General features: G+C 53.8%; 1 protein-coding gene across 3 annotated transcripts in view; it reads left to right on the top strand.

Moving 5' to 3' along the window:
• The window catches only part of RGS12 (regulator of G-protein signaling 12), a 122,346-nt gene that overhangs the window by 8,838 nt on the left and 93,237 nt on the right, over positions 1 to 20,271 (top strand). The gene's annotated exons all lie outside the window — the stretch shown is intronic.

Raw genomic sequence — 20,271 nt, forward strand, 5'->3', positions numbered from 1 at the left:
AGAAGGAAATGGCAACCCACTCCAGTACTCTTGCCTGGAGAATCCCACGGAGGGAGGAGCCTGGTGGGCTACAGTCCATGGGGTCGCAAAGGCTCGGACACGACTGAGCGGCAAACTACTAGAGATAAAAAGGGAACGTCAAAGACTAATGGGAAGGGAATCTGAGGCGGTGTAAGCTGCAGTGGTTCAAGGTTATTGAAGCAGATTTTGTTTTTGGAGTCAGAAATGTCCCTGAAGTCCCATCAGCTGTGGACCCTGAGACGCTGTGGCTTCCGCCTGTCCTGCTTGCTTTCCCCAGCCGGTTTCGGCCAGGCTGGTGCCCAGAGCCAGCCCGGAGCTGGCGGGTGGGGTCTGCCCTCCGACGGCTGGAGGAGCTCGGCACCCGCTTTTGGACCCGCCTCCCACTCAGGCCTGGCCGTGGGGGGCCGGGTGAGGGGCTGGGTAGGAGCGAGGGGCCTCCTGGTTGGCATAGTGCTTCTGGACCGTCAAGGCCTCTGGGTTCACGGCCTCCATGTGTCCTGACCTTGTGGCTCATGGGCCCAAGCTGATGTTTCTGCTGCTTCTTGCGACTGTCGCGTGGTGGGCGGGCAGGCTTGAGGGGTCTGGGGCAGGTGGGGAACGGGGCAGACTGAGCCAGGGAGCGGCGGAGGGAGGTGGGGGGACAGGTTCCGGAAAGAGCAGCTTTTAAAGCAGATGGGGTCAGGGCTACGGGGCCTCCTGTGCTCCCAGCATCCGAGTGCGGTCGCACTGGCCTGTTGCCCCACAGGGTGGCCGGCCCTGGAGGACAGGCCATCACTGGTCACTTGACTATGCATACTGCCGCCGCAGCGGCCCCTGGCCGGTTCCTGGGTGGACGAGCCAGTGAGCGTGCAGGATGGTCATGGGTGCTGACGCTAGGCCTGCTCAGGTGGCACTGAGGCCTGGGCGGGGCCCTGGGGGCATCTGGGGTGGGGCCCGCAGGTGTGAGCTCCTGCAGGTGCCAGCAGCCCCGCCCCCACCTTGGCCGCGATCAGCCCTGCCGGCTCCCACCTGTCTGGCCGCCTGGCTGCCTGCCTTCTGCGAAGCTGCTTCTTTCCTTAATTGAGACCTTTATGAAATTCCTTCGTGTGTAGAGAGTGTTTTTGTTGTGACAGGAGTCAAAGACTTAGTCCAGAGCGCACGCATCCCCGCGTCCCCATCACGCCCGGCACACGGGGGCGCGGTGCCCGGGGCTAGCAGAGGGCCCCTGGTCCTGTGACGCCCGTGTGCTCGGGAGCGCGATGCCCAGGGCTAGCAGAGGGCCCCTGGTCCTGTGACGCCCGTGTGCTCAGGAGCATGGTGCCTGGGGCTAGCAGAGGGTCCCTGGTCCCCAGTGACGCCCGTGTGCTCGGGAGCGTGGTACCCGGGGCTACCAGAGGGCCCCTGGTCCCGTGACGCCCATGTGCTCAGGAGCGCGATGCCCAGGCTAGCAGAAGGTCCCTGGTCCACAGTGACACCCGTGTGCTTGGGAGCACGATGCCCAGGGCTAGCAGAGGGTCCCTGGTCCACAGTGAAACCCGTGTGCTCAGGAGCATGATGCCCAGGCTAGCAGAAGGTCCCTGGTCTGCAGTGACACCCGTGTGCTCGGGAGCGCAATGCCCAGGGCTAGCGAGAGTCCCTGGTCCCCAGTGACGCCCGTGTTTTCGGGAGCAGTATCTATGGACATGGATACCTGGCCACAGCATGGGATCTTCGTGTCCCCTGAGCTGCAGGAGTCTGGCCCCTCAGTGCCTGTGCCAACCCATCCAGGGGCACCTGCTCGTCAGAGGTCTTAGGTTTAAAAAATAATTGTTTTTTAACTTAAATTTTTTGTTGAGGCATAGCTGATTTGCAGTGTTTTACACTTTTATTGTTTTTCTTTTAGATGAGAGAGATCACAAACATTTGCTTCTCTTCATTGGTTACCATGTGGATTTTTCACAATGTAAACTTTATATAGCATCAGAATCAGAAAGGCGTAACACTAATACATCTGAGCGAGTAACATGGACCTTTGTGATTTAGAAGTGTCTCTTCTGCTAAGTCCAGACTCTCTTCTCCGCTTGGAGAAAAGGCAGAGGGCTGGCGAGCGGGGCTGCTTGGGTGAGGCCTGGCGTAGCAGGGGCGCCGGGGACGGCGATGAAATATTCAGGCCGCCCGGGAGGTGTCCGGTTCCGGGGCCCTTCTGCTCTGCGTGCTGCGGGGGCGCGCAGGCTTGGTGGCCCCCTCCTCTGTAGCTGAGCCGCGCTCGCCCGTCCCTCGGAGGGAGGAGGAAGCACAGTGTGAGGCAGAGGCCCTGCGGTGTCTTCTCGTGGAGGGAAGTGGAGCTGGATGAGTTTAAAGCTGGTGTCTTAGGCTCTCTTTAGGCGGTAAGTATGGCATCAGCGTCGCTGTAGGTCTTCAACTTTGCCTTACTTCTGGAATTCCACGTCCTTTTAGCAGTATCCGACCGAGAGTAGTAATTGTGTTCCCGTTTTCCTGAGGTGTTTTGTATTCTTAAGTGTGCAGTCTTTCGTTTCCTCTCTTTTTCTCCTCTTTCCTGATTGTTTATATTTGCTCTATCTCCTGATTCCAAGAGCTACTTCACTGTTTCACGGGTTTGTTTTCTTTGAGGGATAACTGCTTCACGGAATTCTGTTGTTTTCTGCCAAGCACTCAGCCATAGGTGCATCTCCATCCCTTGTGGGCACATGGCTGCCTTGCTGTGACCTGGCTCTTGCTGAGCTGAGATGGACATGCCCCCCAAGGACCGACCCAGGGCATCTGCTCCGCGTCTCTGCAGCCTGGCCTCTTGGTATCTCTGGGCTTAAAGTATTAAAACCTTAAAAACTGACCTTTAAAAGGAACCCTCACAAAAAAGCCTGCATGATCACCAAACGCAAAGCCGGGCGCTTTACACGTTGCATGCTGTTCACTCCATTGTAAATTATTCAACAGCCGTGCATCCCAGTCATCTGGGGAGCTGCTGTCCTGCTTCCTGGACTTAATGTTCCAACGTGGGAGATGAAGCTCCCTAGGAATCGAGACAGGCCGTTTGAGAAGCAGGTGGATAATTGTTGTTAGCAAGAATGCTTCAGGGGAGGTCAGCTTCTACACTGGTATTTGCTCGCATGCTGATGTAAAAAGGGGGGGCAGCCAGGGTCAAGAGCCCAAACTGAAGTCAGTCCCCCCGAGCTGAACCCTAACTCTCGTCTTTGGTCATGGTTGTAGGCGAGGAGCCCGAGCCTTGGTTTCTTCCTCGGTGAGCTGGGACTGTGAGACGCCGATTGGCCAGGTCATCTGATAGTAACAGCTTTTATTAGCCAATCCCCCCATTTCCAGTCAGTTCATCTCGGTTTATGCAGCATGACTCCCTTAATCAGCTCCTCCCAGATTAGAATTGAGGGAAGAATGCTTAATCAGTGCGTTGCTGCTTAGAGATCAGCGTTTGCAGCAGGAATGGGGAAAAACAAGCGACAGCATCCATGCATCGGATTCAGGTCAGTCGCTCAGGCGTGTCCGACTCTCTGCGACCCACGGACTGCAGCACGCCAGGCCTCCCTGTCCTTCACCAACTCCCGGAGCTTGCTCAGACTCATGTCTATTGAGTCGGTGATGCCATCCAACCAGCTCATCCTCTGTCGCCCCTTCTCCTCCCGCCTTCAGTCTTTCCCCCCATCAGGGTCTTTTCAAATGAGTCAGTTTTCTTTGCATCAGGTGGCCGAAGTATTGGGAGCTTCCACTTCAGCATCAGTCCTTCCAATGAATATTCAGGACTGATTTCCTTTAGGATGGACTGGTTTGATTTCCTTGCAGTCCAAGGGACTCTCAAGAGTCTTCTCCAACACCACAGTTCAGAAGCATCATTCTTTGGTGCTCAGCTTTCTTTATGGTCCAACTTTCACATCCATACATGACTACTGGAAAAACCATAGCTTTGACTAGATGGACCTTAGTAGGCAAAGTAATGTCTCTGCTTTTGAATATGCTGCCTAAGTTGGATATAACTTTTCTTCCAAGGAGCAAGCGTCTTTTAATTTCATGGTAGCAGTCACCATCTGCAGTGATTTTGGAGCCCAAAAAAATAGTCTGACACTGTTTCCATTGTTTCCCCACCTATTTACCATGAAGTGATGGGACTGGATGCCATGATCTTAATTTTATGAATGTTGAATTTTAAGCCAACTTCTTCACTCTCCTCTTTCACTTTCATCAAGAGGCTCTAGTTCTTCACTTTCTGCCATAAGGGTGGTGTCATCTGCATATCTGAGGTTATTGACATTTCTCCTGGCCATCTTAATTCCAGCTTGTGTCTCATCCAGTCCAGTGTTTCTCTGCATAGAAGTTAAATAAGCAGGGTGACAATATACAGCCCTGATGTACTCCTTTCCTGATTTGGAGTTAGGTAGCACATCAGTTACTGGATTAGGTAGCACGTCAGTTATTGCTGCCTGTGACAGACCACCCCCAACAGACTAGTGTTTTATGTCGCCCAGTCCCTTTGGTCAGGAGCCCGCTGCAGCTGAGCTGACTGCTCCATGCCGGGTCTCACGAGGTTGGCGTCGGGGTGACGGCCGGGAGCGGGGCGGAGGACCAAGCTCACCATCACGATGCTTGGTGGCCTCGGAGCATCCGTGTCCCCAGTCACTCGTGTGACTGCTGGCCGGCCTCACGGCCTTGCTGGCTGGCACGAGAGGCCTTCTTTGCTGCGTGGGCGGCTTCTGAGGGCAGCTCAGCGCCTGGCAGCTGACCTTCCTCGGAGCAAGTGAGGGAGGGGTGAGCAAGGGAGCCTTTGAAAGCGACCTTGCCTCACATCTGCATGTTCAGTTGGTTTGAAGGGGGCCCTCGTGGAGCCTGCCCTTGGGGAAGGGGCCTGCCAAGAGCGGGCGACCGTGGGCAGGATCACTGGGGCCCCTGGGAGGCCGCCTGTCTGTCCAGCCTCAGTGACTCATCCCTCCCACAGGCAGGACACACGCCCCCAAGACTTAGGTAGGAGGCTCTCCAGTGGTGGCTCCTTGCGTGCCGCTTCGGGGCGCCCCTCCTCTCCTCCCTAGACCTGTGCTGAAGAGATCGGCGCCCAGCCCCTGCCCCTCAGCAGTAAGCGGTGTTGGGACAGACAGGGGATGAGCTCCTAGATGCTCCTCAAAAGCGACGTGCAGGCGTCCTGGGGCACAGCCCCGACGTGCTGGAAGCTCCCCCATCCGAAGGTCTGGGGACACTGGCGCTCCGCCTTCCTGCCTCACGAGGATCGCACACGTTTGCGGTTGAGTTGCTTCCTCAGCCTGCCTCCCGCTGGTGGGATCTGGGGGGCTGGCACCCTGCTTTCATCCTGTCCTCCCTGTGACTCAGCTCTCACTGCCGGGTTTCCGCGGACAGCGCTTGCTTGAGACCTCTGGGGGTCTCCCATGACACCTCCGCGGTGTTGTCTCCAGCAGAGCTCGCTGAGGCCAGCCCTCCTCTGCGTGGGCTCCTGTCGGCGAGGGACAGCCAGCCCGTCTTCTACAGCTGTCCCCACACGCGGCGGCTTTGAGCGGACACCCCGTGCGCCAGGCCTGGGTCGTGCACAGAAGAGGCGGGGGCGTGTCCGCCTGCTCTGGCCCTTGAGCCTCAGGACACCCCTCAGGGTCCAGGTCAGGACTCGGAAGAGGCAGGTGACCTGAGCGGAGAGGGGCGCGTGGCCCTGGCCCCCTGCATGGCCCCTGCGGCTCTCGGTTTGGATGATTGCAGGGACCCTGGGGCGGGGGGCTCCATGAGGCCCACCTGGCTGGGCGGCTGGGCTGGCAGCCGTTGGGGCTATCAGGTTGGCTCGGGGCGCCGGGGTGATGAGGTGCTGGGGTCTGGGGACGGAGTGAGGTGGGCTGCCACTTCCCTCTCGGGGGCCTGGGAACGTGCCCGAGCGGGCTTCCTCCAGGTTTTTCCTGCGTGGTGCCCGCCGCTCCCTCCCCCTCCTTTCTGAGTTGGTGCTGGTCCAGCCTGCGGTTGACAGGCGTGAGGGGGCAGCCCACCCCCTGCCCTGGCACCTGCTTTCCTGCGACCCCCAGCTCACGCAGTGTCTCCTGAGACCCCACAGCAGGGCGGGTTCCCGAGCCTTGGTGGGTCAGGACCGACCTGGGGCTGCAGAGAAGCCGCCTTCCTTTGTGTGCGTCTGGGGGCTGGGTGTGGCTGAGGATGGGGCCTGCGCATCAAAACCCGGGCCCTTTTCAGTCAGCTGTTTTCCTCACGGCAAAGGTCATATCTGTTCTTTGTAGAAAACTTAGCTTTTGTGGACTGAAGTCATTAAATCCTAATACTGAGTGCTGCCAGTCCTGGACTGCTCCCGGCTCTGCGGGGGCTGGCCGAGCACTTCCTCCCACTCCAGGGGGCACAGGACCTGGACGGAGAGCCCTCCCACTGCATCTGCACACCCGCACGCCCCCACATTCACGCGTCCCCACACCTGCACGCCCCCACACGCGCACGCCCCCACACCCGCACATCCCCACACCTTGCGTCCCCACACCCGCACATCTGGACACTGGCACGCCCCCACACCCGCACATCTGCACTCCTGCACATCCACACTCCTGCACATCCGCATACCCACACGTCCCCACTCCCGCACACCCGCACATCCCCACACCTTGCGTCCCCACACCCGCTCGCCCCCACACCCGCACATCCACACTCCTGCACATCCGCATACCCACATGTCCCCAAATTCACACGTCCCCACTCCTGCACACCTGCACGTCCACACACCCGCACCTCCACAAGCCCACGTGTCCCCACTCCTGCACATCCGCATACCCACGCCCACACACCTGCATATCCGCACAGCCGCAGGTCCCCACACCCGCACAGCACCTGCCTTCTGGGCTGGTGCTGGGCCCTGTGGAGGGCGGGTGGTCTGGGAGGGACATTCCAGAGTGGAGGGTGCAGGCGAGGCTGGTGTAGGGGTGAGGGGCCCAAGCCAGTTGTTGCCCTTGGGGAGCTGTGTGGGTCCCCTGTTATCCACCAGGCCCTGTGGCTCCTCAGACGGTGGAAGACTTAGAGTGAGCCTGGCCTTCACTTGCCCCCCAGGAAAGGTGCTCTGGGGTCTCCATTGTACAGGACATGGCCTGGCTGGGCCCCCAGCATCCAGCTCCACAGTCCAGGGCCCTGACTGGAGCGGCCTGCTGTGCTGTCTCAGCTGTTTGGTACAGCCAGAAGGTGGACCCCCAGGATGGCTCCCCCAGGACAGGCTCCCCTCTAAAAAATGGGTTCCCCAGGACGGGCTTCCCCTGGCTGAGTCCTGCCGGGGTCCAGCCCCGGTGGATCCAGGGTGATTGGAAGGTGGGGATGGAGTCGGCGTCCTTGGAAAAATATATGTTTAATCACGGATATAAAGAGAGATTAGAAACGGGTAGTGTAGTAGGAAAATTAGTGGAGAAAAAGAGGCTGAATAACTTGGTTTATGTGGAATAGCATCCATGCTCCAGGTGGGAATTCAGCCAGAAAAATGGGGAGCAAGAAAGAAACGACATGGGGGAATCAGTCTTTCCGGAAACTGATCCAATTTCTTTATTTTTGGGTTTGCTTATATACCTTTTGTTACACATAGGGATGAATACAGAGTCACACGGGGGTCAGCAGTCCTGACCTTTATCAAAATCAGGTGCTTCACATAAAAAGGTCTTAGGAGTATTACATCATCTTCTGGCCATGAGTGAGACCTGCTGACATATTATGATCCTTTCTTTCTGATAGCCAAAAAACTTATTTCTTCCAAGGGTGTTTTTTCTTAAACCAGGCACCACCCTCCAAATACAGTTACATTCCTATAGGGTGAGGGTGTAGTGAGTTACAATCAAGAAAGGAATTTATTTAACCCAAGGTTAACATGATTAATCTTAAAGGTTAATGCTTATTTCTCCTATATGCTAGTTATATTCATTATAAGCATAGGGAACATGGAGATTTAGCAGCAAACATCAACCCAACAAATGAAAATCCTTTCACCAATGTTCCCCTTAAGATCTATTTAGTCTTAAGATAGTGATAAAGTTACATTTTTACATAGCAAGGACACAGTGATTTATAACAAAGTACAGTGATCTATTATAAAAGAGAAAATTCATTAACTCAAAAAGTCTTGTATTGCTAACATCAAAAACTACTATATTTCCTTTTCTATATTCCAAATACATTGATTAATATATTCCCAGGTGCCTAAGGATATGGAGGCCTGGCGGCAATCATTGACTCAACAATGAGAAAAGCCCTATGCTAATTAAGACTCTCAAAATACTCCAAACTCTCTGTGCTGTTTATGGTTGAGAGGTAGTAAACAATCATGTGCTAGTGGCAGGAGTATGGATAATCCTGTCACACAAGCTAGTCTGTCAGCAGAGAGGTTTGACCTGAGACACACTAGTCCCACCCAGGGCAGGGAATTAGCAGCAATTATTGACACAACAAATGAAAAACCCTTCACCAATATAATTCCTAACCAACCCACTATACTAATAATTTCCAACTCCCCAAAAGAATTTGCCTTTAGTAAGTCTAAAACATCTCGTGCCTCTCAGGTTGGGAGACTGTAAACAGTCACATGTGGCTGGACGAACCTGTACAGGTGGGCTAGATAACCTTCAGAGGAGTCCGTAAGCTGAAACACTCTTGTCACGCCCAGGAATTTTTACTGACTTGGAGCTGCACGTTAACTCCTTCTCCGAGACAAATGGTGATGGGGGAGAGCCCCCTGTAAAATCAGAGGTGTAGGTGAGAGCATAAAACAGACTCTGGTTTTGGGGTAAATGCTTGGGAACGGGGTTTCCTGCACGCCTTTGCGTATGCCAAGCCTCCTTCCTCATGACCTTTGCCATGGGCGGAGCTCCTCACGCTGGCCCCCGGCAGAGACCCATGTCTCTCTTCCACTTCCTAGAACAGATCTGCCCGGCAAAGGCCTCCTACGAGTTTGTGGGGCGGATGTGGGGTGAACGTGGGCAGTCACCCATCAGTAGGGCTATTTTAGCACCTCTGGCTTTCAGGGGAGGGGTGAAACTCTGCACTCAGGAGATACTGCCTGACCAGAGGGCCTTTTAAAAAGAGTCCTTCCTTCTTTGCTGCAGAGGCTGAGAAGTCCTTCGGGGTGGGGATGGGGAGCCCGGCAGGCCCCAGCTGTGGCCGCCGGCCAGAGAGCGGACGGTGGGTCTGGGGGCACTGCCCGCAGCACTCCGTCTGTCTGGCGGATTCAGTCTGTGCCTCTGGCAGCGTGTGCGTGGGGCCTGGGCCCAGCCCTGCTGAGAGCGGCCTCTGCTCCTGGCGGGGCCCCTCCTGATGGCCGGTGCGGGCGGCCGCAGGCTCACATTCCTCCCCGTGCTCGACCGTAACACTCAAGTGGCCATGCTGGGCATCCGCCTTTTCTGACCGCCTCACCTTTCACAGCTGCCACAGGTTGAAGTCCTGGCGGAGGGCGGCGATAGCACAGCTATCACGAAGCCTCGGTGTGCCCCGGGCTGAACGCCCAGCCGCGGCCTCCACTTGCCTGCTGGCCCGCGTATGGGGGCCTAGCACCTGGAGGGTGGGCTCTGCTGTCCTCAGACACCTGCTGGCAGGGTCTCATGCTTCGCGCAAGACCTTTCTCTCTGCAGGTTTGGGGGGACTTTTCCACTTACCCTGCTTAGCGCTTCGTGGGCCCTTTGAATGGGAAGGTTCTTGTCTGTCTGTAGCTCTGGGAAAAGGTCCATTAATTTTTGGACCAACGAGGCAAGCAGGTGTTATTGGGCAAACTGTGGCCACCACCAATGAACTCAGTCAGTCCCTGCACCACCCGCTCTCCACCCCCTGCTCACCCGCTCTCCGATCCTGTGTCCACCCGCTTATGCATCCAGTCCTCCGTCCCCCGTCCATCCCTCTGTCCACACGTCCACTCACTCATCCGTGTCCCCACGCGTCTTCTCATTCTCCATCCGTCTTCCATCCCCTACCCATCATGCGTCCATTTACTCATCCGTCTCCCCATCCATCCCTCTATCCATACATCCATTTACTCCTCCCCCATCCACTCCTCTGTCCGCCATCCACCACACATCCACGTATTCATCCGTGTCCCCATCCATCCTCTCCTCCTCCACCCGTTCCTCCGTCCGTCACACGCCCACTTATCCTTCCATTCTGCCAGCAGTGGCCCCACCCGTTCTTCCCCATCCGTTCCCCCGTCCTCCCCAGCCATCCCTGCATTCTCCCGTCCACCTCCCCGTTCCCCATCCGTCCTTCCCTCCAGCCCTCCACCCGTCCACCCGCAACTGGAGCAGTGTTCCCTGGCACTGTGGTAACCAGCTGCTGGTGCCGGAGCAGCCTGGTGCAGGCACCCCTGGAGATGTGGCGTAAGCTGTGGCTTGGCACTTGTGATGAACCGCCGAGCAACTCCTATAGGATCCCTCTGCTATTTCTTCCAGTTTCTTTCCTTTCCCACTCTTTTTTTTTAAGTCAAATGAGGTCAAACATCCCACCAAACGCTAAAGCCTGGCTTTGATTTCAGCTCTGTCTAAGGTTCTCCAGGGATAATTTTGTGTTTCTACATAATCTACAATTTAAGTCATCCAACCCCAAACACACACTACACATTTGGGAACCCCTTCCAGGCTGCCTTACGGGCCCCGCAGTGACCGACGAGCAGAGAGGCTTGTCGCTGAGCGCATTCCCGGCTCCCCGGGGCCCGTCCTCCCGGCCTCTCCCCTTCCCACGGTGCCCCGCTCCACTGTGGACGTGGCCCTGGACTGTCCTCCCGCCCTGGGCTATTTGTGGATTTTTGCGGACTCTGCACGGTTGCTCCTTGTCCGTGACGACCTTTGCTTGAGGCTGCATCTTTCTTGTTTTGCTTTTTGCGGGGCAAATTGTTAATTTAGTCAAAGTATAACTGATGTACAAGGTCATGTAAGTTGCAGGTGTACAGTACAGTGAGTCCCAGTTTTAAAGGTGGTATTCCATTCATAGTTCTTGTAAAATACGGGGTGTGTTCCTGTGCTGTACGATGCGTCTTTGTAGTTCATTCTGTGCATAACGCTCTGTGCCTCCCAGCCCTCCGCCTCTGTGTCGCCCCTCCCCATTCCTGTCCTCGCTAGGAACCACTGTTTCATTCTCTGTGTCTGCTGCTTTTTCGTTATAGTCACTGGTTATTGCAGGTTTTAGGTTCCACATATAGTGACATTGTAATGTAAATGTATTCCACATGTAGGTGACAAGTACTTGTCTCTCTCCAAGGCCACCCATGTTGTTGCAAATGGCGGGATTTCCCTCATTCACATCTTCCTTATCTGTCTGTCTGTTGTTGGACACTTGGTTTGCTTCTGTGTTCCGGCTCTTGTAAACAGTGCTGCTGTGAACATTGGCGTGCATGTGTCTTTTTGAGCTAGAGTTTTTTTTTTGGGGGGGTTATATACCCAGGAGGGCTTCCCTGCTAGCTCAGTTGGTAGAGAATCCGCCTGCAACGCAGGAGACCTGGGTTCAATGCCTGGGTCGGGGAGATCCCCTGGAGGAGGGAAAGGCTCCCCGCTCCAGGATTCTGGCCTGGAGAACCCCAAGGGCAGTCCATGGGGGCGCAGAGTGGGGCACGACTGCGCCGCTTTCGCCTTCGCATGCCCAGGAGGGGGGGGCGGGTCACACGATGATTCAATGCTTCGTGTCTTGAGCAGCCTCCATGCTCTTTCCCACAGTGGCCGCACCAATCCACGCTGTGACCAACAGTGCAGGGGGCTCCCTTTCCGCCCCGTCTTCGCCAACATTTGTTATTCGTGTCCTTTTTTTATGATGGCCATTCTGACAGGTGTGAGGTGGCATCTCACTGTGGCTTTGACTTGCATTTCCCTAATGGCTAGCGGTGCTGAGCGCCTTTTCATGTGCCTGTTGGCCATCTGCACTTCTTCTTTGGAAAAATGTCTATTCAGGTCTTCCACCTGCTTTTCTAATCAGATTTTTTTTTTTTTGATGTTGTTATAGTAGCTGTTTGTATATTTTGGATATTAACCCCTTACAGGTCACATCGTTTGCAAATAGTTTCTCCCATTCAGTAGGTTATCTTTTCATTTTGTCGATAGTTTCCTTTGCTGTGCAAAAGCTTCTAAATTTAATTAGGCTCCATTTGTTTATTTTTGCTTTTGTTTCCTCTGCTAAGGAAACAGATTAAAAATATTGCTGTGATTTATGTCAAAGAGTGTTCTGCCCGTGTTTTCATGTAGGAGCCTCATGGTTTCTGGCCTTACACTTAGGGTTTTAATCCTTTTGGAGTTTATTTTTGTATGTGGTGTTAGAGAATGTTCTAATTTCACCCACTGAAGCTCTCCAGTTATTTCAGCCCCGCTGAAGGGATTCTCTTCTCCCCTGTGTGTCCGTCCCTCCTTTGCTGTGGCCATGAGTGTGTGTGGCTATTTCGGGGCTTGCTGTTCTGCTCCACTGATCTGTGTGTGAGCTTCTGTGCCAGGACCGTGCTGTTTCGACTCCTGGAGCTTTGTGGTCTAGTCTGAAGTCAGGGAGTGTGATTCCTCCAGCTCTGTTGTTCTTTCTCAAGATTGTTTCGGGTATTCAGGGTCTTGTCTGTTTCAACAGAAAATTTAAGCTTGTTTAACTTCTGTGAAAAACGCCTTTGGCCTTTTAGTAGGGGTTGCACTGAAGCTGTAGGTTGCTTTGTGTAGCGTGGGGATGTCCACAGTGTTTGCTCCTCCAGTCTGTGAACATGGTACCTGTTTCCATCTGTCTGTGTCGTCTTCCTTTTCTTCCATTGGTGTCTATAGTTTTCTGAGTACAGGTCTTTTACCTCCTTAGGTAGGTTTATTGATAACTATTTATTCCTTCTGATGTGACGTATAAATGAGATTGTTTCCTTAGTTTCTCTTTCTGATAGTTCATCGTCAGTGAATAGTAATGCAACAGGTTTCTGTGTGTTAATTCTGTATGCTGCAGCTTTATCAAATTCATTGATGAGCTCTAGTTTTCTGGTGGTGTCTTTAGAATTTTCTCAGTATAAAAGTTTCACTTCTTCGTTTCCCGTTTGGATTCCTTTTATTTCTTTTTCTTCTCTGATTGCTGTGGCTGGGACTTCCAAGCCAGTGTTGAATAAAAGGGGTGAGAGTGGGCATCCTTACGTTGTTCCTGATCTTAGAGGGAATGCTTTCAGCTTTTCACCACTGAGTACGATCTTCGCTGTGAGTTTGTCATGTATGACCTTTATTATGTCGAGGTGGGTTCTCTCTATGCCTACTTTCTGGAGAGTTTTTTTTTTAATCATAAATAATGTTGAATTTTGTCAGAAGCTTTTTCTGTGTCTATTGAAATGGTCATATTGTTTTTATCCTTCAATTTGTAAATGTGGTCTATCACAACGATTGACTTGCAGACACTGGAAAATCCTTGCATCCCTGGGGTAAATCCCACTCGATCATGGTGTACGATCCCTTTTAATGTGTTGTTGGATTCAGTTTGCTAATATTTTGTTGAGGGTTTTTGCATTTATATTCATCAGTGATATTGGCCTTTTTTATTCTTGTGATATAGTTGTCTGGTTTTGGTATCAGGGCGGTACTGGTTCATAGAATGCATTCAGAAGAGTCCCTTCCTCTGCAGTTGAAAATGCATCTGTGTGAATCTCCAGTCCTGATCGGGGTCTTGAGAGTCTTTCTGGAGCCCCCACTTGTGTTGGCCACCCTGCTTCCCCCCCTGCTATGCGACTGAGCTGGTGGCAGGCCAGTCACGGAGCGGGGGTGGGTTTGGGGAAGGGGGTTTGCTTTGACTGGTGAGTTTGTGGTGCCCTTGAGCTTGCCCAAGAGTTGCGGGTGGAGAGCAGAAGGTGGGAGACCCTCCCTGGGGTGGGCGTGATTGCCGGGGGAGGGGAGAGAAGCCACGTGGAGGAGCCTGGTGGGACGTGCGCACGCTGAATCTGCTGAGCGGTTGGGGGAGAGGACCCAGCGTGTCTGCTGGGCTGGCTCGTGTGGTCCTCGGTGGCCGGTGTGAGAGGTGCTCAGAGGCACCAAGGGCTGGGACCCCAGTACGGACGAGCCCTTAAGAAGCTGCCCAGGGGAGTGGCAGCGTGGCCCCGGGGAAGGAGGCCTTTACTCCTTCCGTGTTTAGAGAGGTTTGGGCATTTTCAGACCCCAGCAGGTGGTGTCCGTCCCCCACCCAGAGGTGTGGGGACGGTGTTGAGGGTCCAGGGGAGATGCTGGCCTGAAGGATAGGGAAGGGTGCGCCCTGCCGGGGGAGGGCTGGTCGGCGCGGGGTGGGCTGGTGGGGTTTGTCTTCTCCGTAAAGGAAGAGACAGGCCACAGGGAGGGGAGAGCTGGGCCCCCGAGTGGGTTTGGGTGGTCGTGAATGGCTGGGGGAGAGTGTCAGGGTTGACAGGGGTGCTGAGGGCCCTAGGACTGCGAGTGTGCCTTCGGAGAGGAGCATGGCGGGCAGGAGCGTTCCTAGGCTCACGCCCGGTGGACTGGAGTGGGCGCGGCAGGCAGGGCGGCGGGAGCGGCTGTGGGTAGGAGAGGCAGGGTGGCCGGGGGGTCCCTGTAGCGGGATCTCCGGGGTGCAGGGTCAGCGTGAGGCCAAGGAGGAGTGGGTGGACATGCGTGACCTTGAGCAGGGCTGCAGGCGCAAGCAGAGGCGTGGAGAAGGCCCAGAGTGGGGCATCAGGGGGACGAAAGGGCTGGGCACGAGGGACGGCCTGGGTGGCTGGGTGGGCGCAGGGGCAGGTTTGTGTTTGGGTGACAGGTGGCTGAGAGCTCAGGAAATGGGGTTGGCGCTTAGGAGAGAGTTCAGCAGGCAGTCAGGCCATGGGGTCACCCACGTGGGGGCTTTGTGTTCAGAGAGGAAGCGGGTCCTCAGGGAGAGGGGACAGGGACGGGGAGCCGGCAGCAGCGATCTGCAGGGAGCGTGATGTCGGGGGGGGGGGATGCCTCCCGGGTCCCCCGGGAGCTGCCGGTGGGGCTGCAGACACCCTCAGAAGCTGCTCCTATGGGGGCCTCTGGTTCCTCGACCCCTGACCAGGGCTCTTTGCAGGAAGGGAACTTCCCTTCTGACAGCCCTGTGTCTGGCCCCGTCCAGTGCGTGGCAGGCTGCTGGTGACACCGATGTACAGGTGACAGGCCTTACTGACACCAGCGGGCATGGAAAGGGGCCCTTTCAGGGTGAAAGCTGGGCGAGGGCGCTGCTGGGTGGTGGCCTCGATGAGCACAGCTGCCTGTGGTCCTCCCGGGCGGTTCAGGCCCTGCGGCTGGGGGAGGCAGGTGCGTGGGAGTGGCCGTGGAGCAGGGCTGGAATGGACTGGGGGGCGAGCGGCTGGGGGACAGGGCGGTCAGCGTGCATCTGGTGTGTTTCCGGGGCTGTGTGTGTGTGTGTGTCCCTGGGGGGTGTCTGGGGGAGGCGGTGCCTGGCAGGTGTTGGCGTCAGCAGCCAGGGTGGTGGCTGGAGGTCCCTGCTGGGAAACGGTGGCGTTGGGGGTGAGTTTGAGGTGCAGGGGTCTGCTGGTGGTCTCCTCCCAGCACTGCTCCGCTTCCTCTAGGAAGCCCTTTGTGTGGGGAGCGGGGAAGCCCAGAGCAGCAGGTTCAAGCCCACCTCTGACGCTGAGTAGTTCTGCAGCTGAAGACAAGTTACTTCTTTGTGCCTTTGTTTCCTCATCTGCAAAATGGGAATAACAGTCACACCTACATCACAGTGACATCTTACACACATGCCTTCCCAACTATAAAGTTCTCAGAACAGTGCTGCCAGGAGTCCAGAATCAGTGTCTCTGGGGAAGCCCGCGTGGGGGAGGGGCTGCTCCCTCCTGGAGGCCCCCAGGGGCCCACCTCCACCTTCCAGGCCCAGCGCTCTGCTCTCTGCTGCCCTCATCAAGGCCTCTCTCTGACTCCCACCTCCTGCTTCCCTCTGACGACGACCCTGTGGTCACATCCTCCCCCACCCCGTGAATCCAGGGGCACCTCCCTCCCGGGACCCTTCCCCTCTTCACATCTGCAGGGTCCCCTTGGCCTCGTGAGGTGACAGGTTCCAGGATCCGGATGTGGGGGGCTCTGGGGCGTGCTTCAGCCCACACCCCTTTAGGAGGCCCCTGGGGTGTGCTTCAGCCCACACCCCTTTAGGAGACCCCTGGGGCGTGCTTCAGCCCACACCCCTTCAGGAGACCCGGTGGGGAGAGCGGAGCCCCGTGCACGGCAGACTGAGAAACACCCCTTCAGTGATGGGTATTAATTCCAGTCATATGTGAATGATTAATTTGGCATCACTTAGATATTAAATAATGTGGTGGTTTGGGGCTTCCCTCATAGCTCAGTCGGTAAAGAATCCACCTGCAGTGCAGGTGACCCTGCTTCGATTCCTGCCAGGGTCCAGCCCTGGTGGATCCAGGGTAGTTCCAAGGGGAGATGGAATTGGCGTCCTAGGAAAAAACTTATTTAATTACAGATACAAAGAGAGATTAGAAAAGGACAGTGTAGTAGGAAATATTACTGGAGGAAAAGAGGCTGAATAACTTGGTTTACGTGGAATACCAATAAAACTCCAAGACAAGGAGTTTGCCGAGTATCCACGCTCCAGATGGGAATTCAGCCAGAAGGGGAAAGAAACGACCACACGGGGAAATCAGTCTTTCCAGAAACTGATCCGATTTCTTTATTTTTAGGTTTGCTTATATACCTTTTGTTACACATAGAGACAAATGGAAATTTTAAGTCACGCGGGGGTCAGCAGTCCTTACCTTTATCAAAATCAGGTGCTTCATATAAAAGTATACATAAAGGTCTTTAGGGGTTTTACATCATCTTCTGGCCATGAGGCCTGCTGACATTTTATGATCCTTTCTTTCTGATAACCAAAAACTTACTTTTCAGGAGTGATTTTTCTTAAACCAGGCACCACCCTCCAAAAGTACCAGATCAGTTGCATTCCTATAGGGTGAGGGTGTAGTGGGTTACAACTGAGAAAGGAATTTACTTACCTAAGGTTAACATGATTAATTTAAATGTTAATATTTATTTCTCCTATATGCTAGTTATATATTTATTAACATGTATAAGGGCAGGGGATTTAGCAGCAAACATTGGCCCAATAAATGAAAAAACCCTTCACCAATATAATTCCTAATCAACCCACTATACTAATAATTTCTAACTTCCTAAAAGAATCTGCCTTTAGTAAGTCTAAAACATCTCGTGCCTTTCAAGGGTGGGAGGCTGTAAAGAATCACATGTGGCCGGACGAACCTGTACAGGCAGGCTACGTAACCTTCAGAGGAGTTCGTAAGTTGAAACACTCTTGTCACGCCCAGGAATTTTTATTAACTGGAGCTGTAGGTTAACTCCTTCTCCGAGAGAGGTGATGGGGGAGAGCCCCCGGTAAAGTCAGAGGTGTAGGTGAGAGCATAAAACAGTAAAGTAGGCAGACTCTGGTTTTGGGGGTAGATGCTCGGGAACAGGGGGTTTCCTGAGGCTCGATCCTGCCTTTGCGTATGCTGAAGGCTCCTTCCTCATGACCTTTGCCATGTTCGTGACATTGTACAGGAGACAGGGATCAAGACCATCCCCGTGGAAAAGAAATGCAAAAAAGCAAAATGGCTGTCTGGGGAGGCCTTACAAATAGCTGTGAAAAGAAGAGAGGCGAAAAGCAAAGGAGAAAAGGAAAGATATAAGCATCTGAATGCAGAGTTCCAGAGAATAGCAAGAAGAGATAAGAAAGCCCTCCTCAGCGATCAGTGCAAAGAAATAGAGGAAAAGAACAGAATGGGAAAGACTAGGGATCTCTTCAGAAAATTAGAGATACCAAGGGAACATTTCATGCAAAGATGGGCTCGATAAAGGACAGAAATGGTATGGACCTAACAGAAGCAGAAGATATTGACAAGAGGTGGCAAGAATACACAGAAGACCTGTACAAAAAAGATCTTCATGACCCGGATAATCACGATGGTGGGATCACTCAGCTAGAGTCAGACATGAATGTGAAGTCAAGTGGGCCTTAGAAAGCATCACTATGAACAAAGCTAGTGGAGGTGATGGAATTCCAGTTGAGCGATTTCAAATCCTGAAGATGATGCTGTGAAAGTGCTGCACTCAATATGCCAGCAAATTTGGAAAACTCAGCAGTGGCCACAGGACCAGCAAAGGTCAGTTTTCATTCCACTTCCAAAGAAAGGCAATGCCAAAGAATGCTCAAACTACCACACAATTGCACTCATCTCACACGCTAGTAAAGTAATGCTCAAAATTCTCCAAGCCAGGCTTTAGCAATACGTGAACCGTGAACTTCCTGATGTTCAAGCTGGTTTGAGAAAAGGCAGAGAAACCAGAGATCAAATTGCCAACATCCGCTGGATCATGAAAAAAGCAAGAGAGTTCCAGAAAAACATATATTTCTGCTTTATTGACTATGCCAAAGCCTCTGACTGTGTGGATCACAATAAACTGTGGAGAATTTTGGAAGAGATGGGAATAGCAGACCACCTGACCTGCCTCTTGAGAAACCTGTATGCAGGTCAGGAAGCAACAGTTAGAACTGGACATGAAACAACAGGCTGGTTCCAAATAGGAAAAGGAGTACGTCAAGGCTGTATATTGTCACCCTGCTTATTTAACTTCTATGCAGAGTACATCATGAGAAACGCTGGACTGGAAGAAGCACAAGCTGGAATCAAGATTGCCAGGAGAAATATCAATCACCTCAGATATGCAGATGACACTACCCTTATGGCAGAAAGTGAAGAGCAACTAAAAAGCCTCTTGATGAAAGTGAAAGAGGAGAGTGGAAAAAGTTGGCTTAAAGCTCAACATTCAGAAAACGAAGATCATGGCATCCAGTCCCATCACTTCATGGGAAATAGATGGGGAAACAGTGGAGACAGTGTCAGACTTTATTTTTGGGGGCTCCAAAATCACCACAGATGGTGACTGCAGCCATGAAATTAAAAGACGCTTACTCCTTGCAAGAAAAGTTATGACCAACCTAGATAGCATATTCAAAAGCAGAGACGTTACTTTGCCTACTAAGGTCCATCTAGTCAAGGCTACGGTTTTCCCAGTGGTCATGTATGGATGTGAGAGCTGGACTGTGAAGAAGGCTGAGCACCAAAGAATTGATGCGTTTGAACTGTGGTGTTGGAGAAGACTCTTGCGAGTCCCTTGGACTGCAAGGAGATCCAACCAGTCCATTCTGAAGGAGATCAGCCCTGGGATCTCTTTGGAAGGAATGACGCTAAAGCTGAAACTCCAGTAGTTTGGCCACCTGATGCGAAGAGTTGCCTCATTGGAAAATACTTCGATGCTGGGAGGGATTGGGGGCAGGAGGAGAAGGGGATGACCCAGGATGAGATGGCTGGATGGCATCACGGACTCGATGGATGCGAGTCTCTGTGAACTCCGGGAGTTGGTGATGGACAGGGCGGCCTGGTGTGCTGCGATTCATGGGTTCACAAAGAGTCAGACACAACTGAGCGACTTTCACTTTAGAAATAAATTATGCTTTGTTCATCATAGAATAGGTAAACACCCGTCTTGCAGACCATTGTTCCGTCACCCTTGAAGCTGCGCCTCCCGTCCTGTGATACCGTGCTTTCCATTCTGCCCAGCTCTTTCACTTGTCTGGTGTGGACGCTTCAGTTACCTTGTGTTAGGCTTCTGCTGCTGGAACCTGTTTCCCGAGACCTGAGAATTTCTTCTGACAATGTTAAAACAATTGTTTAAAAAACATACACTCTTTAAAAAAACATGTTCTATTATGTCTTGGATCTTCACAGTATAATTTACTCAGTGCGTTGCTTTTGGAAGTGATCTTTAAAGCGTTTTGTGAGGAGAGGGGTCCTCCCAGCAGCCCTGACTGCCGTCCTCCGAGAGGCCCACGTGTGGGCTGGCGTCCAGGAGCTGGGGTGTCGGGAGGGCCCCCAGCACCCCCACCACCCACTGTGGCAGTGCCTGCCTGCTCCGTCTGTGCTCACACCCTCCCCCCTGGGGCTGGACTGAGTGTCTGCCCAGCAGAGGGGCCCGCAGGGCCGGCCCCCAGGAAGAACGCCGGCTCTGAGTCTGTGACAAGCTTCCCTGGGGACATGTGTCTCTGTGGGTCCGTGTGTGTCCTCGGGACGGGGTTCTGGAAGCTGGGGCCCGTCGCCCCTGGACCCCACGCCGTCCCCCGCTGGTTCTGCTTCGCAGCTTCTGGCTGTGATGGATCGGAGCCGAGAGGACCCATGTGCCCGGTCCGCGCGTCCTCCTGCTGGAGCCCGGGGTGGCCTTGGGGACCCCGACCCGGGTTTGTTTCTGGTGACAGCCAGCCCTTTTCACCGTGCAGTCGTCCCCGTGGGACAGTGGCGTGCAGATG

This window comes from Capra hircus, chromosome 6 (assembly GCF_001704415.2).
Source record: "Capra hircus breed San Clemente chromosome 6, ASM170441v1, whole genome shotgun sequence".
Taxonomy (NCBI): Eukaryota; Metazoa; Chordata; class Mammalia; order Artiodactyla; family Bovidae; genus Capra; species Capra hircus.